An 11,970-nucleotide genomic window follows, 5' to 3' on the forward strand; every position below is an offset into this window, starting at 1 on the left:
CCTTACGCTTTTATGCAAATGTTTAACCATCATTGTTTATGATCTTGTTTTATTGAATTATATGGTTATCATATGGAACTGCTTTAGGATTGGATAGTTTTTATATATGTGGACCAAATTCGTGGTCAGACCATACCAATGGTCAAGTTAGGCCAATGTGTGCCTTGGATCCAGTAATTAGAGCAGTGCTGTGTGCTTGCTCGGGGTTAGTGCGTGACTGATCAACAGCCTAACCTTAGTTTTTAAAACTTAAAAATGAATATCCAATTCTAATGATGAGTTAAAAAGCAACTTGATTCCTTTGAATCATTTCAATTGATCATTGTTTAACCTCAGTTATCACTATTATGACTTGCTGAGCTAGTTAGCTCACCCTTACGAATCTTTTATATATTTTACAGTTGAAAAGAATGTGGATGATAGTGAAGTTCCTCAGTCCAAAGTGCGGGCTAAGGTTCCAGGGAGTTGAATCAAGCTAGCAGAAGCTTCATGCGGTATAGAGATAGTCAGATTGTAAGAATGATTTTATTATCAATTTTAAGTTAAATTAGTTGGGATTTGGTACGTTGTAATAAAAGTTAAGGTTGTGGCTTGTTTTCATACTTTAACCTGTTGCGATCCGTGGTTTTGTGAAGCAGGGTCATTATAAATAATATTTCTTATACAGGTTGATATATTGTGTTTGCGTTGTGGACCCCAAACTTCTGACCCGGGTTTGGAGGGCGCCACAGGTAGTTATCAGAGCTACAGGTTATAAGTCACTGAAACAAGCCTAGATTATCGGGATTGGGTAGAGGGTTAGGATTAGGAATAGGAAGTAGAAAGATAAGACGTTGTGAGATTGAGTGCGATGGTATAGTAGTTCTCCGGCATAGTTCGTATTGCGATTCGGGATTCTCAGCTTGTGACGTGATTTCCAGACAACGGCAATGGCAGATCCTGATTTCCTGATGTCATTTGATCATTTAGAGCTTTCCGTTCGAGGATCGTCATCTTCTTTCAGATTGGATTTGTACCTTGTTCCTCCACGAGCATTAATGGTATTACCTTCTGTTATAACGATTGCACTTCTTCAAGCTATTCTACGCTACTTTTCTACCTCTTGATATGAGACTACCTATTCAAGAACCTCCATCTGTTTATTCTTGTTTCACTGGACATTCGGCTGTGAGTGTATCTCTTTAATCTACCCTACATCCTGTTCTATACCCCCAGTTTAGAACTTGTCCTATGAAGCAATTGTACCTACAAGGATGGATTCGAGAGCTACAGTAAATGGTGAGTGCTTGAGTATAAATAGAGGTGAGACGAAGTTTAGAAAGGAGATTTAAGTGTTTCAGAGGATAGCTGTTATCGGGTTAAAAGAAGCCCTTAGTGACTAAGCCACCCGTGAATAAGTATGGGATGAACTAGATGAATTTTGAAGGAGTAAGAGAGAAAAGTATAAACCTGGGATTTTTGTGAAATTAAATGATGATGATATGATAACTGCGATATGTAAAGTAGTGATGTGATGTGATACGGGTAAACTTTGTTCTATGAAATAGACTTGTGGACTATTGGATAGTCTGTTCTATTTAACTACTGTAACGATAATGTCGGGAGTATCACCAGTATGGGAGCTTTGATGTAAAACTACGAATAAGATAATGTGCGACAACAATTAAAGTTTTGTCGATTAAGGAAGGTAAGTGGACACGATGAAGGAGAAAAGGTAGATTGGAGTGAACAAACTTCTATGTGATTGTTTTTTTAATATGGTACCTCGTTATAGGTCGGAAGGACAACAACCAACTCATATAGTAAGGACAACCAGGTTTGTGATTTTTCAAACTTTTTAGACAAAATTTTCGAAAAAGATTTTCCTTTACAAATTTCTAAAAGCCTTTTTGAATAAAATGATTTTTAAACATTGGTTGTCGAGTTACTACTTGAGTTTCTTGTTTCTTAGAAAGCCTGGATTACCTGGAAAGATGCTGTTTCAGACCTAGTATTGCTAATTCCAAGAACGAAGTAACCTGCGATTATGAAGAAGTTGATTATTCCTAACAGTAAGGTGCAAGTATTGTTTGATAAAATTTATAGCATAATCAGCGTACGGAGTAACTATATATTCAATTACTAGGACTATCAGAGTTCGAAGAATTCATTGATTCAACAGAAGCCGGAGCGTGATCGAAAAGATTGAAAAGATTTCCAAACCTCTCTAAAAGAAGAATATTGTTAACAAAAGGATCGTTATATTGTATGGTTTGTGGTTATTCTAAATTAAAAGAGGAAGCCTGAAGTTATCAGATAAGAACGCCATTATGATCGAATTGTTAAAGTATTATACGTGTAGGTGCGACGTTACAGACGTGAGACTTGACAAGTAAGAATCTACCATAATGCTTAGTTGCGAAGACATTTTAGCATACTTCTAAAGTTGTTATATGATATAATTGGGAAATGATCGAGCAAGCTCGAAAGATGAATACAGGTGAAATGTGGATGGTGACCAACGGTATCATTCTCGTCCTCAACATTACAGCGTATAATCCTTTTTAATTCCTAAAAATGTATGAACTTCTTTTCTTAATTCTTTATGATGATATCAAAAAGAAAGATATTCCATTTCTTTCAAATTTATTGGCTTCCCTCAAATTTTGCTTTCTGATTGGGACAAACAGTGTTATGGTAAGACACTTTATCAGAATGACGAAGAGTCGGGTGGGACGCCACCTAATCATGTGTTGTATGCCATATGGTATGAAAGACTGGCCATCTTAAGTACCAATGTGGTTGTCTCATTCATATTCAAATCCTTGTTTCTTCTTTCTTTTCAACTCTAATTTTGTTGGACTTTGAATCCTTCTAGTCATTTCGTTATACTGTCGTTCTTTGCAAGAGGTTTTCAAGCAGAAATCAACGTATCCTTAATCAAGCGGACGGAGCTCCATCTAGCTCTTATGCATGGAAAGCAAACAAAGGCATATGACGAGAATTGCAAATCTCTAGCCCCAGTTAGGGATATACTAAGAACCAAGGGAATCTACTCCAAGGAGGAATACGTCTTCGAAAACGAGAAATTGCGATTTTCCTGTGAAATATATTATTCAGAATACGAATGTGGTGATGTGAATGATTATCGTGAATATTTTATGCATTAAAGTATTGGAAGATATGAGAGAAACTTAATTGTTTATCTCTCAAGGTTTTATTGATAAGATTAGGATCAAAGGATTAATAAGTTAAGAATGTGAAAGTGTTGAATAAGGGAGTACTAATGGTGAAATTGAGATTCCTGGCAATAAGTTGTGAAGAATTGATATTATGGAAGATAAGAGGTTTTGATATTATTCTAAGGAATGGATTAACTATTAAAGCGTGATGTCCAGGCAGACCGTCTTGATGAAAAGATAAATTCTGAGGATGTCAAATGAGAAGGTGATGAGGTTCAGAAGATGAAAGAAGGTAAAGAATTTGTTGATGATGATTATGGTAATCAAGATGTGAGCAGTACGGTGAATATGAGATAAATAAAAGTCAGGAGTAAACAGAATCTGAAGATTTTATAGTTTCAAGATATATTTCCAGACGAATTACCAAAAATTTTCTTCCCGATAAAGAAAAGAAGCTCGCGATTTACTTAGCGCTTGAGATGAAACTAATGACTACGGCCTTATCTAAAATGGCACCAGTTAGAACGAGGAAGTTAGCAAAGCGGATGCAAGAAATGCTAGGAGAAGAAGCAATTAAACCCAGTGTATTCCATGAAGTGTACCAGTACTATTTGTTAATAAGAAAATGGAAATATGAGATTATGCGTCAACTAAAGCCAGCTCAACAAATTTACTATCAAAAGCAAGTACATGTTACCTCGACCCAATGATTTGTTTGATCAAACGAAAGAAGCAAAGTACTTTTATGAGATTGATTTAAGACTTGGTATTTCACCAACTGAAGATTAAACCTATGGATATATCAAAGATAATTTTCAGAACTAAGTATTGTTCTCGTATCGTCAATTGGATTAACCAATATACCAGTAATATTTGAACTAGATGGACAGAACCTTTAATGGATATTCGGGTAAGCTATAGTTATGATACCTAAAGTCAACGAAGGACCATGCAAAGCATTTAATAATAACTGGGAAGTTGGAGAAGAAAGAAGTTGTATGAAATATAGTTCTTAGCATTAATAGTCAATGTAGAAAAGATCAAAAGAGATTCAGCAGAAGTTAAAGTTACTATGAATGAAAAGAGACCAGAAACACTCACAAAAGTAAGAAGTTTATATGAAGTAAAGAAGGGTAAAGAAAGTTTTACAGAGTTAAGTGAAAGAATGGTTACAACACCTGTTTTATCATTTTAAAAGTATCAAGGAGGTTTGGTAGTGTATAGTAATGCTTCTCATTAGGAAATAGGATGTGTGTTGATGCAGCACAATAGAGTTATTGTATATGCATCCAGACAACCGAAACCTTATGAGCAGAAGTATCCTACCCATAATTTGGGATTAACAGTAATAATATTCGTTTTGAAGGATTTGGGAAACATGATATGTATGGAGAAATGTGTAAGATCTATACGGGCCATAAGAGGTTGAAGTATGTGTTCACGAGGAAAAGAAAAGATAGAGGAAAGTAATAACAGACATAGAAACTATACTAGAGGAATTAACTATAGAGTTCTGAAAGTTGGAATTGGAAGCTAAAGTTCATAATCCAAAAGGAAGAAGATGGATAATGTAACCTTTCAGTTAAAGTTGTGAAGGGAAAAATAAGATGTCAAGAGAAAATAATGGATCACGATGTTAGTAGTTAGAAAACGGAAATTTATACGCCCAGGAAAACGATCACGATATCTCCAGATTTTCTTCCAGCACTTGGATGCTACAAGTAGAAGAATTAAGAAATGAGATCCCACAGGGAATTCACAATATTAAGTATTTAAGTTATTGAAGAGATGTCAAGATATATGGAAATTTAAAGAAAAATAGTGATAACCAAGTATAAAAAGGAAATTTCAAGATAGATCAGGAGGTGTTGGACAGGTCAAAGAGTTAAAAACGAAATATTGGAACGCCTAGTGGATAAAGCAGATCCAGGAAGTGACTTTACAAAATGTGAATCGTGAAGTGGGAGTTTAACAAAACAATGAATAAGAATAAGTGACCCCTATAAAGAATTAATTTCCTACGAGACCTAATTCAAGCAATCTATTATATCTCGAGGAATAACTTAAGATCCAACCTAAGAAAATTTCAGAGATTACGATTAAGGTGAGTTAAGAGCATTGCGAGCTCGGGTGATATTATGTGAAATGACGAGTGCATCAGGTGATTATAAGGAATTAAGGAACGTGGTGTATAAGGAGTGCTTGGATAAGCAAACTGTATTTATTGATAACATCCTCAGCTACTCAAAGAATAAGAAAGTCTGTGTGGAATGCCCAAGAATTTCTCTCCAAGGATCAGAAGGAAAGTAACTATGCGTTGAGTCTTCAAGAATGAAATTTTGACTAGGGTTAACAAAAGATTCTGAATTAATCCATTAACAACTAATGAAGTAAAACTGTATGGTAACAGATGCATTATGCCGGCAGAGAAGATTGGATGTAATTAAGACTACCGAGGAGCTAATAGACGAATTGGAAAGAGTGGAATCTGGAGTTTAAATACTTAAAGGTGATAATACGTGAATATATGAGACTACTTTTCAGCCTTAATTGATGAAAAAGAATAAGAGATGCTTAAACGTTTAGAAACCAAGTTAAAAACGAGCACCGTCTAACATCCTTATGCGGAGAGTCAAAGTACAGAAATGATTTAGGAAATGTAAGATATGTTGAGAGGTGAAGTTTTAAGGAAACACCGGAATGATCATTTATCAGCAATGTCAGTTTTGGAATGCCCCTGTATCAAGCTTCGTGTGAACGCGAGTGTAGGTTCTTATTTCTATTAGAATAAAGTGGGAGAAAAAAAGTTGTTAAATCCTAAGTTAAATCGGCACGCCAAGAGCGTAGTGCTATTAGTTGAAGCAGCTCGGAGTAGACAAAGAAAGAAAACTAAATTGTATTGAGAGAAAGTATGAGTATAGAAATAGGACCAGTAGTGTTAGTAAAAAAAATGTCGTCTTGAAAGAGATTGGATAAGTTTGAGTAGAAGGGACAAGCTAAGTCCTAAAATTAGTAAACCATTCGAGGTATTGATACATATAGATAAAGTTGTTCATAAAATGATATGACCATCACTCCAGTGTGCATACCTAATGTATTTTACTTGTCAATATTAAAGTGATAAGTATTGGGTTTAAACTAAGTAATTGATCAAGAAGCCAATGGGGCTCTTGTCTAAGTTGTTCTGCATATAGTGATAAATCCAAATTCTTGATCGTTAAAGGCAAGTCCTTGGAAATGAGTGCATACCTATTATGAGTACGTTTGAAACTTCGAATAAAAGGGTCTACTTAGAAATTTGAGTCAGATATGCTTGACAAATATCCTCACTTAATTAGTTAAACCAGATTCTGAGGACATAATCCTTTTAAGGGGGAAGGATATACCGACTCGTGTATTTTTGAATTATTTAAATATGTGATTATTACGGAAATTATTAAATAAAATATGTGTATTGGTTTTAACCACTCTATGTTGGTTGATTATTATATAGGTGTAATTTATAATATACCGGGTTGTTCATGTGATTAATTATGGAATCGTATTGGATTGTTTTCATTTTTAAAAGTGGATTTGGTGCAAATTTATTTGCATAAATATTGGGAATATTTCAAAAACAATATTTTTATGATTTTATAATTACAATAATTATTTTTAGGATTTTATCAAATTGAGAAATCAATATTTTATTAATTATTTATCTTTAAATGATTTTCTGAATGCTTTTATTTATAAAATCCAAATTTAATTCTAAAATTCTTCAAAAATTATGAAACTCATATTTATTTAAGTTTGGAATATTCTGAGAATTTTAAAATTATTTTGGAAATTTTCGGGATTAATTTCACGCGCTCGTTGTTTCGCTTCATTTATAAAAGCGGATATAAAGTACATTTTAAAAATCGTTCTAAAATTTCAAAATTCATTTTTTTATTAACTTCGGGATATTTGTAATATTTTAAGATTATTTTTATGATTTTCTGAATCTGTGTTAAGTACACCTCGGTTCGTTAAATGAGAAATACGGGTATAAATTGTGTTTCAGAAATTATTTTAAAATTACGGAATTTATGTTTTTATAAACTTTGGGATACTTATGATATTTTAAAAATATTTTCGTAATTTTTGGGGGCTGTTTTATTCGCACCCCGTTTCGTTAATTTCGAATTTCGGGATAAACCGGGTCTCAGAATTTTAGTAATTATTCAATAATATGTGTTTGAATAATAAATATTGTACTATAACCTGTACTACCAGATGTACTACAATGATTAGTACAGCAAAAATAAAAAAAGATAAGATAAAAATGCAAAAATAAACAGGAACAAGAGAACTCTGTCACTCCCTTTATTCTCATTAGTCCCTTCGGGTTCACCCTTTTCACCGGATTTCTCATCCCCTGAGTGCGTACATACGCGTGTGTCGCGTGCCTGGTGATTCCCTGTGTTCTTTCTGATTTGCTGCCTATGGGTTTTCCGGCCGCCGCCGGATTACTTCCGGTCGGGTGGTCTGTGCAATTATGCGCGAGTGTAGTGGTGTTTGTCTTGTTGGTGTTGCCGCCCTATTCTTTCTTTTCCCGGTGATTACCTTTGTTCCACCTGCTTATTCTTTGTTTATCTCCGATAGTGTGCTGTCTGCGGTTGTTGGCGCGTGATACGCGTGTATCGTGCTGTGTTAATTGATTGTTCATTTATTTATTAACTGAACTTTTGATTTTTTTGCAAATCGTTTGATTAACAATTCATGAAAGAAAATAATTGTTGTGCATAATTATAGAATTTAATCGATGAAATTCGTGAAGGATGTCCAATATAATTGGAAACCCGTGAATTTTATCGCCGTCGGCGATGAGCTTCGGTGAGCCAATGGTGGACGGTGATGAATTTATTCTGAGTCCCAATACGAATAAAAATATAAAATTCGAATAAGAGTAATAGTTAAATAATATCGGTATTTGGGATTCGTGCAATTGGATTGTGATTTGGATTGTCATTGTAGTTGTTGTGAATTGATTTGACGTCGATATTGTGTTCGACGGGTAGCCCAATAAACAAAGGAGGCGCTGCCCGATTTCCGGGAAAATCGAACTACGGAAATACGGGAGCGTATCTGAGGATTATCGGGACGTCGAGCGAGTATAAGTAAATACATATACATATGTTTATACAGAACCTATTGTATGATGTGTTGTATGTTTTGACCAAAACACAGTAACCCTAATTTCGTAAAATGACGAGTATACGTATTTTCTGAAAATGAATACTAGATCGATTTTGAGATATGAACCCTAATTGTTTTCCGTGTTATTCTAATATAAATAATTACGAGTTGGGTTTGAATATCGTTGGGTAAGAATTAGTATCGAGGACATGTCAAGCATACCTAGACGTCTAACGTATGGCATTTCGACCCTGTAGGTTATGATCGAGAACCTGAAAGTGGACGATGGACTAAAGATAACCTAGTGGTAAATTGACGAGTTCAGTAGAATTTCAACAGAGAGACCTGGGTGTCAAAGTCAAATCCAATGAGATCTAGTGGTTGGACGTTAGAACCTGAGCAACAGAGTCGGCTCAGAGTTGATTAGTAATAGCTGTAAAGCCTTGTAAGGCAAGTACTTCTGAACTTTTCTTCAAGATATATTGCAAATATATTTTTGAACTATTTCATAACATGTCGCTACTATTCAAAATAACCCATGTTTTATATAGCAAGTGCTGTAAACAATTTACCCTTGAACCCTGATCTTTCTTGATCTTGAGCCATAAGCCTTATTCTTTGTAAAACCATCCTTTGCTGATCCTCATATACAAACCACACAAATATGATACTACTTTCCAAATGTATCACTACCAAATACAAAATACTGAAACAAAATTGTTTGAAAACACAGAAACTTTTATACTTCAACCATTCTTTATAACATCAAAGAACTATACCTTGAAAAATCATTTCTGACCTAATACCGGATACTGGTACAAATTGAAAACCGTTTCTTATACATACCTTGATATATCCTTGAGATATCCATGAGTTTCCTTACGTTTTTATGCAAATGTTTAACCATCATTGTTTATGATCTTGTTTTATTGAATTATATGGTTATCATATGGAACTGCTTTAGGATTGGATAGTTTTTATATATGTGGACCAAATTCGTGGTCAGACCATACCAATGGTCAAGTTAGGCCAATGTGTGCCTTGGATCCAGTAATTAGAGCAGTGTTGTGTGCTTGCTCGGGGTTAGTGCGTGACTGATCAGCAGCCTAACCTTGGTTTTTAAAACTTAAAAATGAATATCCAATTCTAATGATGAGTTAAAAAGCAACTTGATTCCTTTGAATCATTTCAATTGATCATTGTTTAACCTCAGTTATCACTATTATGACTTGCTGAGCTAGTTAGCTCACCCTTGAGAATCTTTTATATATTTTACAGTTGAAAAGAATGTGGATGATAGTGAAGTTCCTCAGTCCAAAGTGCGGGCTAAGGTTCCAGGGAGTTGAATCAAGCTAGCAAAAGCTTCATGCGGTATAGAGATAGTCAGATTGTAAGAATGATTTTATTATCAATTGTAATTAAATTAATTGGGATTTGGTACGTTGTAATAAAAGTTAAGGTTGTGGCTTGTTTTCATACTTTAACATGTTGCGATCCGTGGTTTTGTGAAGCAGGGTCATTATAAATAATATTTCTTATACAGGTTGATATATTGTGTTTGCGTTGTGGACCCCAAACTTCTGACCCGGGTTTGGAGGGCGCCACAATGATGATAAAGGAATAATATGGTATTCTGACGAAAATTGGGTTTCAATGTTCGAGAGCTTAAAGATAAGATCTTAGATGAAAGCCATAGTTTGAGGAGTAAGATTTAGGGCAAACCCTGAATGTGATAGTCAGGGAGGTCGCCATCAAGAAAGAAGGAACCCATAACATAATAAATTGGAAATCAAGGATTTTAATGTATAAGATGACCCTGATTATAGGGAGTAGGATGAAACATTTCATACTGAGAAAACAAAAGTCGAGCAAGATAGGGAGAACCAGGACGGTACTCCTATGGGGAAATTCATGGACCTGCCTAAACAAAACTTATACTATTACCCCCAACCACCACCCTGAGGAAACAATGTGGTTTGAAATTCTTTCAGGACCTTTAAGTCGCTCAGCTCTCAGAGTTCCAATAAATAAGCTGACCTAGCCGAAACAAGAGCCTGGCTTAAGGAAATAGAGGAATGATTTTATATCTAAATGATTGATGAAGCGCAAAAGACTATTTTTCCACTTACCTTCCTATGAGAGAAGCCACCCGCTGCTGGAAGGCTAAGAAAGATAGAGAGAAAGTGTAGAATTTTTAAAACCAGGCCAGAGGCGGACAAGTATGATGAATCATGAATCTAGGTTGTGAAAGTCATCAAGGTTCGTCTGAAGGACACGAATCCAGAATGACGGGATGTTTGAAATCAATGCTTATGTTGTGTTGGTTCATGAAATGGTTGTAATAGAATCAAAAATAAAAGATTGAAAGGGGAAGGGGTATAAAGGGATATAAAGGAAATAGAGTTGAGAAGCGATAAGGGAGTTAGGTATGTGAAACCCTAAGAAACCCTATCAATAAACATAGAGAATGGTGTCATCATCAGCGCGATGGTGACGGATCATGAGATAAAGTCAAGGTTTGAAGGCGTAAGCGATACATATAATTAATCCCCTTTAAGTTGGGAGTATTCGATGAAACTCTGAGATAGATCGATGGATTAATAAGGGAACACGGATGGACTGAGGAGATAAGAAAGCAAGAAATTAAGAAATTGGATGAAGGAAGTAACCTTCAAAAATGTAAAGTGTATGTAACACATGTGACTTGATACCCAAAAGGGAGACACCAATTATAGAAGATATCCCAATATTGAGATGACTGTTGAGATAAACAACAAAGGTAAATGAGGACATCGTGAGAAGAAGATTCACTTTGAACACAACCAATATCTTCCAGAACATCCCTGTTATCATTAACAAATCAGGCAAGAAAAGCAGATAACTGTTGTTATCTTTTGGAGGCCATATGGATTGATCTCAGCTTGAATAAGGATGCTATTATAAAATTAAGTATAGACTATCGAGGTGGGAATGATTGAATAAGATACCCTTATCAAGGATATATGACTTGATTTATCCATAAAAGGATACAATTACCTTTTTAAAGGTGGAATTAATGATAGAACCTCGATAACTTGAGATGAACTATGGGGGAAATGCATAAAGGTTGGCATTTCACCCTTAATAGAGACATTATGAGTTTGGATCGTACGGAATGAAGGACTAGGGAAACAACAACCTTTAAAAATTTGGGGAGGAAGTTAGAACTATATAGATAATGGTTCTAGTTTTAGTAAATGGTATCTTGATATACCCTGTACCTAGGGAGTACATGATGAAGGATTTAAGGATAACCTAAGAGGTTTTATAAGGAGAAAGGTAATATTCGAAGTTCTCAAAAATAGAAATTTCAGAAAGGAAAAATAACGTAAATATGATAATGCCAGGTGGGCACATATTGAACCACAAGAAAATATAGATCGACCTCATGAGGGTCGAGAGTGGTGACAACAAGAAGTGCCCAAGATAAGAGACGTCTAAAGTATGATCGAGAGTCAGTCGTGACAATGTTCACATTCAAAGACCGAGGAAATAAATTATGGGAAAATTGTGATATTTTTTTTTCTCACCAAAGCTTAAGGAAGAGCATTTTCACACAAACAGTGATTGGAAATGAGGTAGAAAATTTAGTTAAAGATCGTTCAAAAGA

The sequence above is a fragment of the Apium graveolens genome, chromosome 5 (assembly GCF_009905375.1).
Source record: "Apium graveolens cultivar Ventura chromosome 5, ASM990537v1, whole genome shotgun sequence".
NCBI classification, from domain to species: Eukaryota; Viridiplantae; Streptophyta; class Magnoliopsida; order Apiales; family Apiaceae; genus Apium; species Apium graveolens.